Source organism: Scylla paramamosain, unplaced genomic scaffold (assembly GCF_035594125.1).
Source record: "Scylla paramamosain isolate STU-SP2022 unplaced genomic scaffold, ASM3559412v1 Contig14, whole genome shotgun sequence".
Taxonomy (NCBI): domain Eukaryota; kingdom Metazoa; phylum Arthropoda; class Malacostraca; order Decapoda; family Portunidae; genus Scylla; species Scylla paramamosain.
The window spans coordinates 867,501-877,500 of NW_026973679.1; the positions used below are offsets into that span (position 1 = coordinate 867,501).

General features: G+C 41.9%; 1 protein-coding gene across 1 annotated transcript in view; it reads right to left on the reverse strand.

The window, feature by feature from the left end:
• LOC135097195 (uncharacterized) overlaps positions 1-8,126 on the reverse strand; it is a 49,479-nt gene extending 41,353 nt beyond the window's left edge. The window contains exon 1 of the transcript XR_010265452.1: positions 6,991-8,126. The gene's annotated coding sequence lies outside the window, so the exon portion shown is untranslated. The remainder of the gene's footprint in view (positions 1-6,990) is intronic.
• Positions 8,127-10,000: the final 1,874 nt, after the last annotated feature.

The window sequence follows — 10,000 nt, forward strand, 5'->3', positions numbered from 1 at the left end:
TTTCCATGTGTTTTTCACGTGTTTCATGTGTTTATTTGGTGCTTGATCAAGATGTGAGAAACGGGTACTCTCTGTGGTCCTTGCATGCAGTGACCCTGTGTTTTATTATGAATTGTACTGTGGTAATATACTTCATTTATTACGTGGTGATCAAAATATTTTATGTTGTGTGTGTTCATACAAGTGTTCAGTGATGGAGAGTGAGCGTCACTGTGTTACGTGTGGCTTTAAATGAGTCCTCCATATTATCTGAAACAATGTGTAATTAATTGTTTAGTGTACGATTTGCCTCGTTCTATTTACTTGACTTGACCTGAACACTGGAATAAGTTATCATGTGCAGTTATTGCTTTCTGCCTGCATGTGTAGGCACAACATGAGTATTTGCAAACCACAAGAAGGGGTAGAGAGAGAGAGAGAGAGAGAGAGAGAGAGAGAGAGAGAGAGAGAGAGAGAGAGAGAGGTGTGAGCAGCAGGTTTCTATAATAGCATGGCTGCATTATTGCCAAACACTCCCGTGGTAACGCCTCCTCGCCTTGCAGGTTCTCGCAGGAGCCTCAGACAGCTTGTGCCGGGACCTTCCACTGTAATGTGGAGTGTGGCGGCGGCGGGGGACAGGTGGCGTCTGTGAGATAAATATACAGAGGTGACACTCAGCGGGAACACGGCTCCCCCTCACCACCTCGCCTTCTCGCCTCCTGGCCAGGGATAAACACTTGACGCTAAACTTTCCCACCACAATATAGTGAAATGGAGCATTTGTGTGTGTGTGTGTGTGTGTGTGTGTGTGTGTGTGTGTGTGTGTGTGTGTGTGTGTGTGTGTGTGTGTGTGTGTGTGTGTGTGTGTGTGTGTGTGTGTGTGTGTGTGTGTGTGTGTGTGTGTGTGTGTGTGTGTGTGTGTGTGTGTGTAATCTGCAATACCTGCAGTAATTTTTTCTCCTTCACTTCTTTCAGGTGACCCATCTCTTCTGTTCTAGGTAGTTACTTGTATCTTGGCAAAGGCACTAATGGAGTCACTTCACCTTGTCAGCTTTCCCTAATACATCTCATTAGCCTGCAAGTAATCACTAAATGTCACTGAGCCACAGCATTCATTCTTGCCCGTCGCCACTCCTGTCTTACTGGGTGGAGTCCCTCAGTCACTTCATTCCTTAGGAACTCTCTTACACTGAGATCTAAGGCATTTATCTCTTCTTTGCTTCTTTCCACACATCCATCGCCATTGTAGCTGCTTACTACACAATAACAAGTCTTCTTAATATACAAGCAATTCTTATCGTCTTCACATCTCGTTCATCTGTGTCCTTCATTCCCGCCAGCTTCTCTTGCTCTCTCACTGCATTCAAGTTCCCTATAAAAATGATGAGATCTCTAAGGAATGTCTCTCTTTCACTGCCTTTCACTCGTCCATCCTTTCATGTCCCCCTTCAGTTATCCATCACAGCCCCTTTATCTTCTGGAAGTCTGCAGTGTGTATCAGAAATCTCTAAGGACTTTCTCTCTTCGTCACTTCTCTTCACTCGTGCAGTTCCTTCATCCTTCGCGGTGTCTCTCGTCTTACCATTAGTTACCCATTGCAATCTCTTCACCGTTGAAAACTCTACAAGTGTGCAAACAATTCCTCTCCTTGTCTTCCTCTCCACTTCTTTTCTCTCATCTCTGGCTGGCCTCTCCTACTCTCGTGTTAGTCTACTACACACTTCATTCCGTCAAATTTCTTTACTGAGTATGTGGAATCTGCAAGGATCTTCTCTCTCCCTCTCCACTTCCCTCCACTGGCAGGATCAGAAGACCTATTGCTTATCAGCTGTTCCTTTCTTATATTTTTACTGCATTGACTGACTAACCTCACTCGGAGCTTTCCTTTCCTCTCCCTTATTGATTTTTTACTCTGACATCACAAGTCATCCAGTATTCTTTCCTCGGTTAACCAGGCCCTTTCTGGCATCCTGGGGCCTCACGCAAAGGATTGCTTGGTGCCCTTCTGTTGTGGAACTATGGTAGATGGTATCCAAGCCCTCTAAGGGGGTTACAACCACTCCTTTCACATTTAAGTGTATCAGTCTGGTGGACTTTGAGAGGAAAAAAAAACCTGAATTCGTAAACAGGATAGGCTATTTTCTTCAACGTGATTATACACATGACACAGTAGTAGTAGTGTCCTTTAAAGGTATACACCAGTTTAGGAATTACAAAGTACACAAATATAACTGAGATAAGAATGAAAATGTGTAAAGTTTGTTAGGTGAACCGACCCGAGGCGAGATACCATAGTCTGCCATGAGAGAGAACGACAGGAAGCCTTAACCGTGAGAGAAAACAAAAAAGTAAAGGACGCACACTATAGAAATTACCTTCAAAATTAACAAGTGAAACACACCATCCATGTTATATGCTATATGTGAAGATATTATTTCCAGAACTATTGAAATATGTGTAGAAAAAAAAAATTTTCACAACTCTATCCTAATCACGTACAGTAATACTCAGACAAGGCTAAACTCAGCAAAGCCTCTCCTTCCTTCCACTTACTTCCATTGCCCCAACAAGACACTTAACATGTAACAATTTCCCTTTCCCACAAACTTTCTACCATAACTGCATCTACAATTGCTAACACAAACCTTTCTACATGCCTTTTACTTTCATCTCATGGGAAACCTGAACTGAAAACCTTTTCCCCACGTATATTACTTTTCTCAAGTGTATTTACTCTAGTTAAGAACACTAACTGCCTAACATGTCAAAACTCCGCCCAGCCTCGCCTCTCGCTTGCTGTCTCCTCCCTGCATCGGACAGGCGTGTCAGCGCAGTGTTGCTCAGGCACAGGGGAAGAGCGCCGAGCTGTGCGGTGTCGGCTCCTCTGCTGATCCAGCCTGTCAACATGCAGACAGTAAGTCCCCAAGAGAAGACTAGATCTGCATCAGCCAGCAGTTCGCTGATCACCGCGAATACAGCACGACACTGACAAAGAATGAAGTGTACGTGAGGCCTGCATATCAATGAAAGAAATCACCCGTGGGCTTGAGCATACTGGAATAAAATACAAACAAGATCTACAAGGAAATGACATAAGTTTTGTGCAGTGGTGTACTACAAAGACTTACATAAGAGTTGTGGCTGAGTGGCACTTTTTTGTGAAGCACTAAAGAGGCAAACACTACGCACTAACATAATCCTTTACTTAACAAGACAAACCCACCGGTGCATTCCTTACATCAGCTGAGAGTGGGACTGTGCTATTTGTGCAATATGGAAAGAAAACAGCCAGACAAGTTTTTGGTGTATAAAGCATCAATACACCTCATTACACCGTATTAACTGAGTGTAGGACTGCCACTTACGAAGTGTGCGCCATAATCCTGCTCACAATCTGTTTTAAATTGTTCATTATGAGATTTACAAGAAATTATGATTAAGACAATATTACATATACAATATTCATCATAAACACACAAAAACTAAAAAAATATGAAGTGTTAAGGAAAAAAAGTGATAAATATGCACTTATGTTTAAATATAGTCAAAACATGCATTTGCATATATAAAACATGGAAGCCCATGTCACCATTCCTCACTAAGTTCAGTACTACACCACAATATATATATATATATATATATATATATATATATATATATATATATATATATATATATATATATATATATATATATATATATATATATATATATATATATATATATATATATATATATATATCAGACGCCTATTGCACATTACCTCTGCTGCTGCTGTGTACCTAAACTTGAGTCAAACATTGACATTCTTTAAACAAAATGAATAAAAATAAATGGATAGTGTTTCCCAAATAATTTTACAGATGGTGTGAGTGTTGAAGCAAAGTGTGCCAGATGTGTGACATGGAGAGGATGAGGCGGTGGGGCATGTAGTGCTGGAGTGTGTGAAGTATGCCAGACACAGCGATGAGATGACGCAAGTGGTGCTGAGGGAACTGGGGAACGTCAGAGTGGAGAAGACAGGAAGGGAGTGGATGGCGTTGCTGCCGGGACGGTGTGAGGAGACGAATGACAGGATGATTGAGGCTGTGAAAGACAAAACGTGTCGCGCTAGATGTTGTAGGAATTAGTGGTGTGAAACATGATGCCTGTTTTTCTGTCTGCCATTATTTTCCGTTTTCCTACAGGAGCTGAAGTTATAAAGGCCTGGTTCTGGAGTATTTCCGAACCACCTGTAGCATCAAGATCAAGATCAAACCGCCGTGTTGTCATTTCGTTACTTGCTGTTGTTTGCCTTGTGTTTATGTCTTGTTTATTGTCATTTTATTTTCACTTTATTCTTTATGCCAGTTTTGTGAGGTTTGGTCTAGTTTTGGCCAGAGTGAGGAGAGAGAGCAGCCACAACGAACGCCCTCAACGCCATTAAAGACACAAACACACAGGGACACTGAAAGTGAGAGAGAGAGAGAGAGAGAGAGAGAGAGAGAGAGAGAGAGAGAGAGAGAGCGGGGAGGGGGGAATGCTTTTCAGTGAAGGAATGGATGAACTTTGAATGCGGAAAAGTAAGAAAGTTTTCAGACAAAGGGAAGACTCAGTATTGCCACATTTTTGGATGCAGCTGACTAGTAAATACCTTCACACAACAGGACACCTGACCGTTTGTTTTTCTGTGGCCTTGTATTTGACCAGTGGGGGGACCGTCAGTCACACGCGAGGGGCGCGGGTAATGTCCTGTCCTGGAAACAAACATAAAAGTAGAAATGCCAACCAAATTCTGTCTGACTCAGGATGCCCACTACCATCTCTGACTGACGCCATCACGAAAAACAGATTCTTCGACAGTAGCGTGGTAGTTGTCTTGTAGCATTTGAAATCACCTTTATGTGTATGTAGGTATGTCTGCTTTGAAATCCGGCATCAAATGTGCTTGTTGGTGGTGGTGGTGGTGGTAGAGGTGGTGCTGAAGGTGGTTTTAGCAGTGGCAGTGTGTGTGGTCGTGAACATGGCATTAGTTGTGGCAATAAATGTGGTGCATATGGACAGGTGAACTTGTAACTGTTGTGGCTGTGATGGTGTGATGACTGGAGCGGCGATAGTATCACTGGTACAAGTGTTTGCGTGAAAAAGGTGCAAGAACACAAACGCTTCATTGCAGGAAATGTTGCTCTTCCATTGCGTGTTGGCTCTGAGGCGTCGCTGAGGCGGCGTCCCTGTACACTGCCAGATCAATGGTCCCTCACCCTTCACTCGCTGTCAGGTTATCTCAGATCCAGAGATTTCTTCACCTTTGACACACAAGTAACGTCAGTCTACCGTTGGTGCATGTTAACTACATTTCCTTGTATATTGCTATTAAACTTAAACTGTTACTACACAAATTTTGATATTTTAGCGTTCACTGCCAAGTAATAAAAGTTTGCAATCATTTAAAAGAAAAATCATTGACCGTAGTAGCATTTACCATATAAATATTTTCTTCTTCCCATTACATATCTTTTCCCTTCTTTTCCTTGTCCCTTGCTTGGTGCCACTCGTGTGGGGAGAAGGCACAAGTCTCCAACGGAAGCTGTCACAGCCAGATGGAAAGAAAAGAAAACCCAAGTGAAAACACCACAGTTCTTGACACTCCAGCCTCTCCAAGCTTCCTAACTCTCGTCCCTTGCTTGGCTTCAGTCACAGTAACAGTAACAACAGTCATGATAGCTCATAAAACAAAACAGAGGAACGTGTACCTACAAACGCTGCAACCCAACACATCAGGGTACAAGAAAGCTCGCACTCCCGAGTCTTAATACACCTGTGGCGCTGCGGGGCCCTCACCATTCCGGCCAGTAGTTCCCGCCAGCGTGAGGAGTGCTTGGGAAGACTGCTGGAGCCGCCGCCACAGCTCATGATGCTAGAGAAGGGACATGTATGGTAGCCTGTCTGTGGCTGTTAGCGCCGGGCTGGCCATCACGAATATGGAGGCGAAAGAGAACTAAGAAGTGCAGGAAGAGGGCCAAGGAGAGAAGAATGGGAGGAGAGGCAACAGTGAAGGGAAAGCGGTGAGAATTGTAAGGTAGATAACAGAGAGAGAGAGAGAGAGAGAGAGAGAGAGAGAGAGAGAGAGAGAGAGAGAGAGAGAGAGAGAGAGAGAGAGAGAGAGAGAGGAATAGAGTGACAGATGGGAGAAAGCTGAGACCGAGAGTGACAAGGAGGAAAAAAGGAGAGAGATGGAAAGGAAAGAAGGAAAAGAATGAAACAAGAGCGTGATAATGAGATAGAAGGAATAAAGAAAATGGAGGTGACACGAGCGATGACTATGTTAATAATGTGTGACAATAACCGCAAAATTAAGCAGCATGACACCAGTGTGAAAAACAACACCCAATGACTGCTCGTATAAAGAAAACGGACAAAAAAAAAATGAAAAAGAGAGAAAGATGATGGGATAGTGGAGAGAGAGAGAGAGAGAGAGAGAGAGAGAGAGAGAGAGAGAGAGAGAGAGAGAGAGAGAGAGAGAGAGAGAGAGAGAGAGAGAGAGAGAGAGAGAGAGAGAGAGAGAGAACATAGATACTTGAATATTCTTGTTCTTTTCATGTAGTTAGTGAGGCCCAAAACTTCCCTGTACACATGGAATAACTGAGTTGCCGGTGACTGCTCGTCCGTCTAGAGCAGGGGTGTCAAACTCATTTATCCCAAGGGGCCAGATTTCACCTTCACATTCAATGTGCGGGCCAGATAATCACGTATGACCATAATAATATTAATAATAATAATAATAATAATAATAATAATAATAATAATAATAATAATAATAATAATAATAATAATAATAATAATAATAGGTAATTATATAATAATAATAATAATAATAATAATAATAATAATAATAATAATAATAATAATAGGTAATATTATAATAATAATAATAATAATAATAATAATAATAATAATATATTCTACCTTCACTCGCGTTTGCACACACGTAACCAAAAGATAAACCAGTAAAGAAAAGGAAGCATCATTTACCTTAATTCCTGGTCGTGCTGCTCCCAGAAACTTGGCACCTCTTGGTCTGTACAAGTTCGTCTATGTTTGGCGCCAGAGACTGAGCAATGGCTACTTTCAGTGTTGAGTTGAGGTGTTCATTAGTGAGCCGAGACCTGAGTCCAGACTTGTTCAAGTTCATCAGTGAGAAGAGTTGCTCACAGACATAGGTACTGCCGAACATTGACATAATCTTTGATGCCAAACATTTGATTCGAGGATATCTTGGCCCAACATATTGATAGAATGTACCAATATCAACACTTGAGAACTTTTCCTTCAACGCAGAATCGCACTGAAGATCAATTAGTTCTAACTGAATATCCTCTGGTGTCTCATCAGGATTTGCAGCGAAAGGATTTCGAAAGATCGAGAAATCACTCTCAAGGTTCTTTAAGTCTGCAAATCTTTCTCCAAATTCGTTCAGTAACTTGGAAATCATGTTGCAGTACTTTTCTCTGCTGATAATTCCACGAAACTCAGGTATGCTTTGCAATGATTTCAGTGTAGGAAAGTGTGCAGCATTATTCGCTGCTAGTTGACGTTCAAAAAGTTTGAGCTTCACCTCAAAAGCACGAATGGACTCATGCATGTCTGTCACCAATTTATTGCGACCTTGCAGTCTTGTATTGAGCAAATTCAAGTGTTCTGTCATATCTACCATGAAGGCTAAATCTTGAAGCCAATCATAGTCTTTCAGTTCCTGGACATTTCTTCCTTTGTTATGCAAGAAACTCTGTATTTCACTTCTTAATTCATAATAGCGCTTCAGCACAATTCCCCGGCTTAACCAACGAACATCAGTGTGATAAGGCAGACCGTGAGAGTGAGTTTCCTCCAATAGGCAGTTGAACTGTCTGTGGTTCAGACCTCGCGCTCGTATAAAGTTTACTGCCTTGACAACAACATCCATAACGTGATCCATCTTTAATATTTTACTGCAAAGCACTTCCCTGTGAATTATGCAATGAACACTGTGAATTTGATGGTCTGAATTCAGGGTGAGTAGTTTTTCCTTTAACTTTGCTGTCACGCCAGCCTTTCTACCAACCATTTGAGATGCTCCATCTGTTGTCAGACTCACAGTTTTCTTCCAGTCAACACCTATCCTATCAAGTGCACCAATCAAACTCACAAATATATCATCCCCTGTTGTTGTTCCTTTCATTGGTACTAATTCCACAAATTCTTCAGTTACCTGCATATTTTCATCAACACCACGTATGAACACTGCTAGTTGAGCTATGTCAGTAATGTCTGTACTTTCATCGATTGCTACAGAAAATGCTACAAATTTAGCAACTTTTTCTTTGAGCTGACTATTAAGATTTTCTGACAGTTCATTTACTCTTTCTGCAACTGTATTTCTTGAAAGGCTTATGTTTGCAAATGATCTACGTTTTTCAGGGCAAATATCTTCTGCGGCCATCATCATGCATTTCTTTATAAAGTCCCCTTCTGAAAATGGTTTCGATGACACAGCTATTTCCCGTGCAATCCTATAACTTGCCCGTACTGCAGTGTCACTGGCTTCATGAACACGCTGATACACTGACTGCTGCCTTTTGAGAGACTGTTCTAGCGTCTTTACTTTTTCTTCACGAAGTTTTCCACTATACACATCATACTTTGAAGCATGAGTGCTTGTGTAATGTCGCCAAATGTTATATTCTTTTGACACCGCTATAATTTGGTTGCAAATCAAACAAGTTGGTTTTCCATTCATTTCAGCAAAAAAGTAAGATATTTTCCACTTTTCCTGCATCACACGATGTTCTTCAGTAACTGTTCGCTTCTTGGAAATCATGATGAGATGATATGCAGTAAGAGTCACACCAAAATATGACGCTGTGACGCTCTCGAAGGACAAAGCAGGACTGAAGTCAAAGGCCGATTCTCGGTGAGACGGAGGAATGACGAGTTATGGTCACGTCTAATACATGTATATTACGGAGCAGGGCCCGTACGACTACGTGTATTCTCGTCACCTATAGTCACTGGCTTTGGAACGCAGTCGACGAGACGAAATGGTCACATGATCTACGTAAAAATATATGAGAATAATTCATTCACTACAAAACACGATAGAAAACTTGAAGCAGATGGTAAAGTTCCTGCTGGTGACATTGTGTTTGCAATCACTTACTTTAATTAAGAAAAATACTTTTAACAATAACACACACACACACACACACAGAGAGAGAGAGAGAGAGAGAGAGAGAGAGAGAGAGAGAGAGAGAGAGAGAGAGAGAGAATGTTGGCGGGTGGCGGCGACACACACACACACACACACACACACACACTTGACGAGGTTGGGAGTTACTATACCACAGAGGAACATCACCGCCCAAAAAATATAATAGTATCTTTATATCTTTATATAATGACTTTAAAATGCAAAGGGCTGGCTGGCTTAATCATTCCTGTAAAAAGACCAACTGTAAGACTGAAATATGAGACGTGCCGCGGGCCGCACATAGTAGTGTGGCGGGCCGCATGCGGCCCGCGGGCCGCGTGTTTGACACCCCTGGTCTAGAGGAGAGAAACGCCCGTTTTCACTCTCTTTCGTCCCCGACCGCTCACCACAGAAAACGATTCGCAGCTTTACTCGGGGTAACTATACTAGCTTTGTCTTCATTTACTCAATCATCTTTCAGCACATAATCGCGTATTTTCATGAAGTTATAGAGCAGTTTTATCAAGGGGTCTTTAAATAGATGAATGTAGGGAGCTTCACTGAGGTGAATATTAATCACAGACACTTTTATTATGAGATTTATGAGCCTTAAACAGTTTCGTAAATTCGTAAAGTCAAACCCAGCACACACACACACACACACACACACACACACACACACACACACACACACACACACACACACACACACACACACACACACACACACACACCTTCCTGTTAAACCTAAGTAAACACTGACAAGAGAAGAGAAAATACACCAAAACACAAGGATTGAATAAAACAAAGTACACA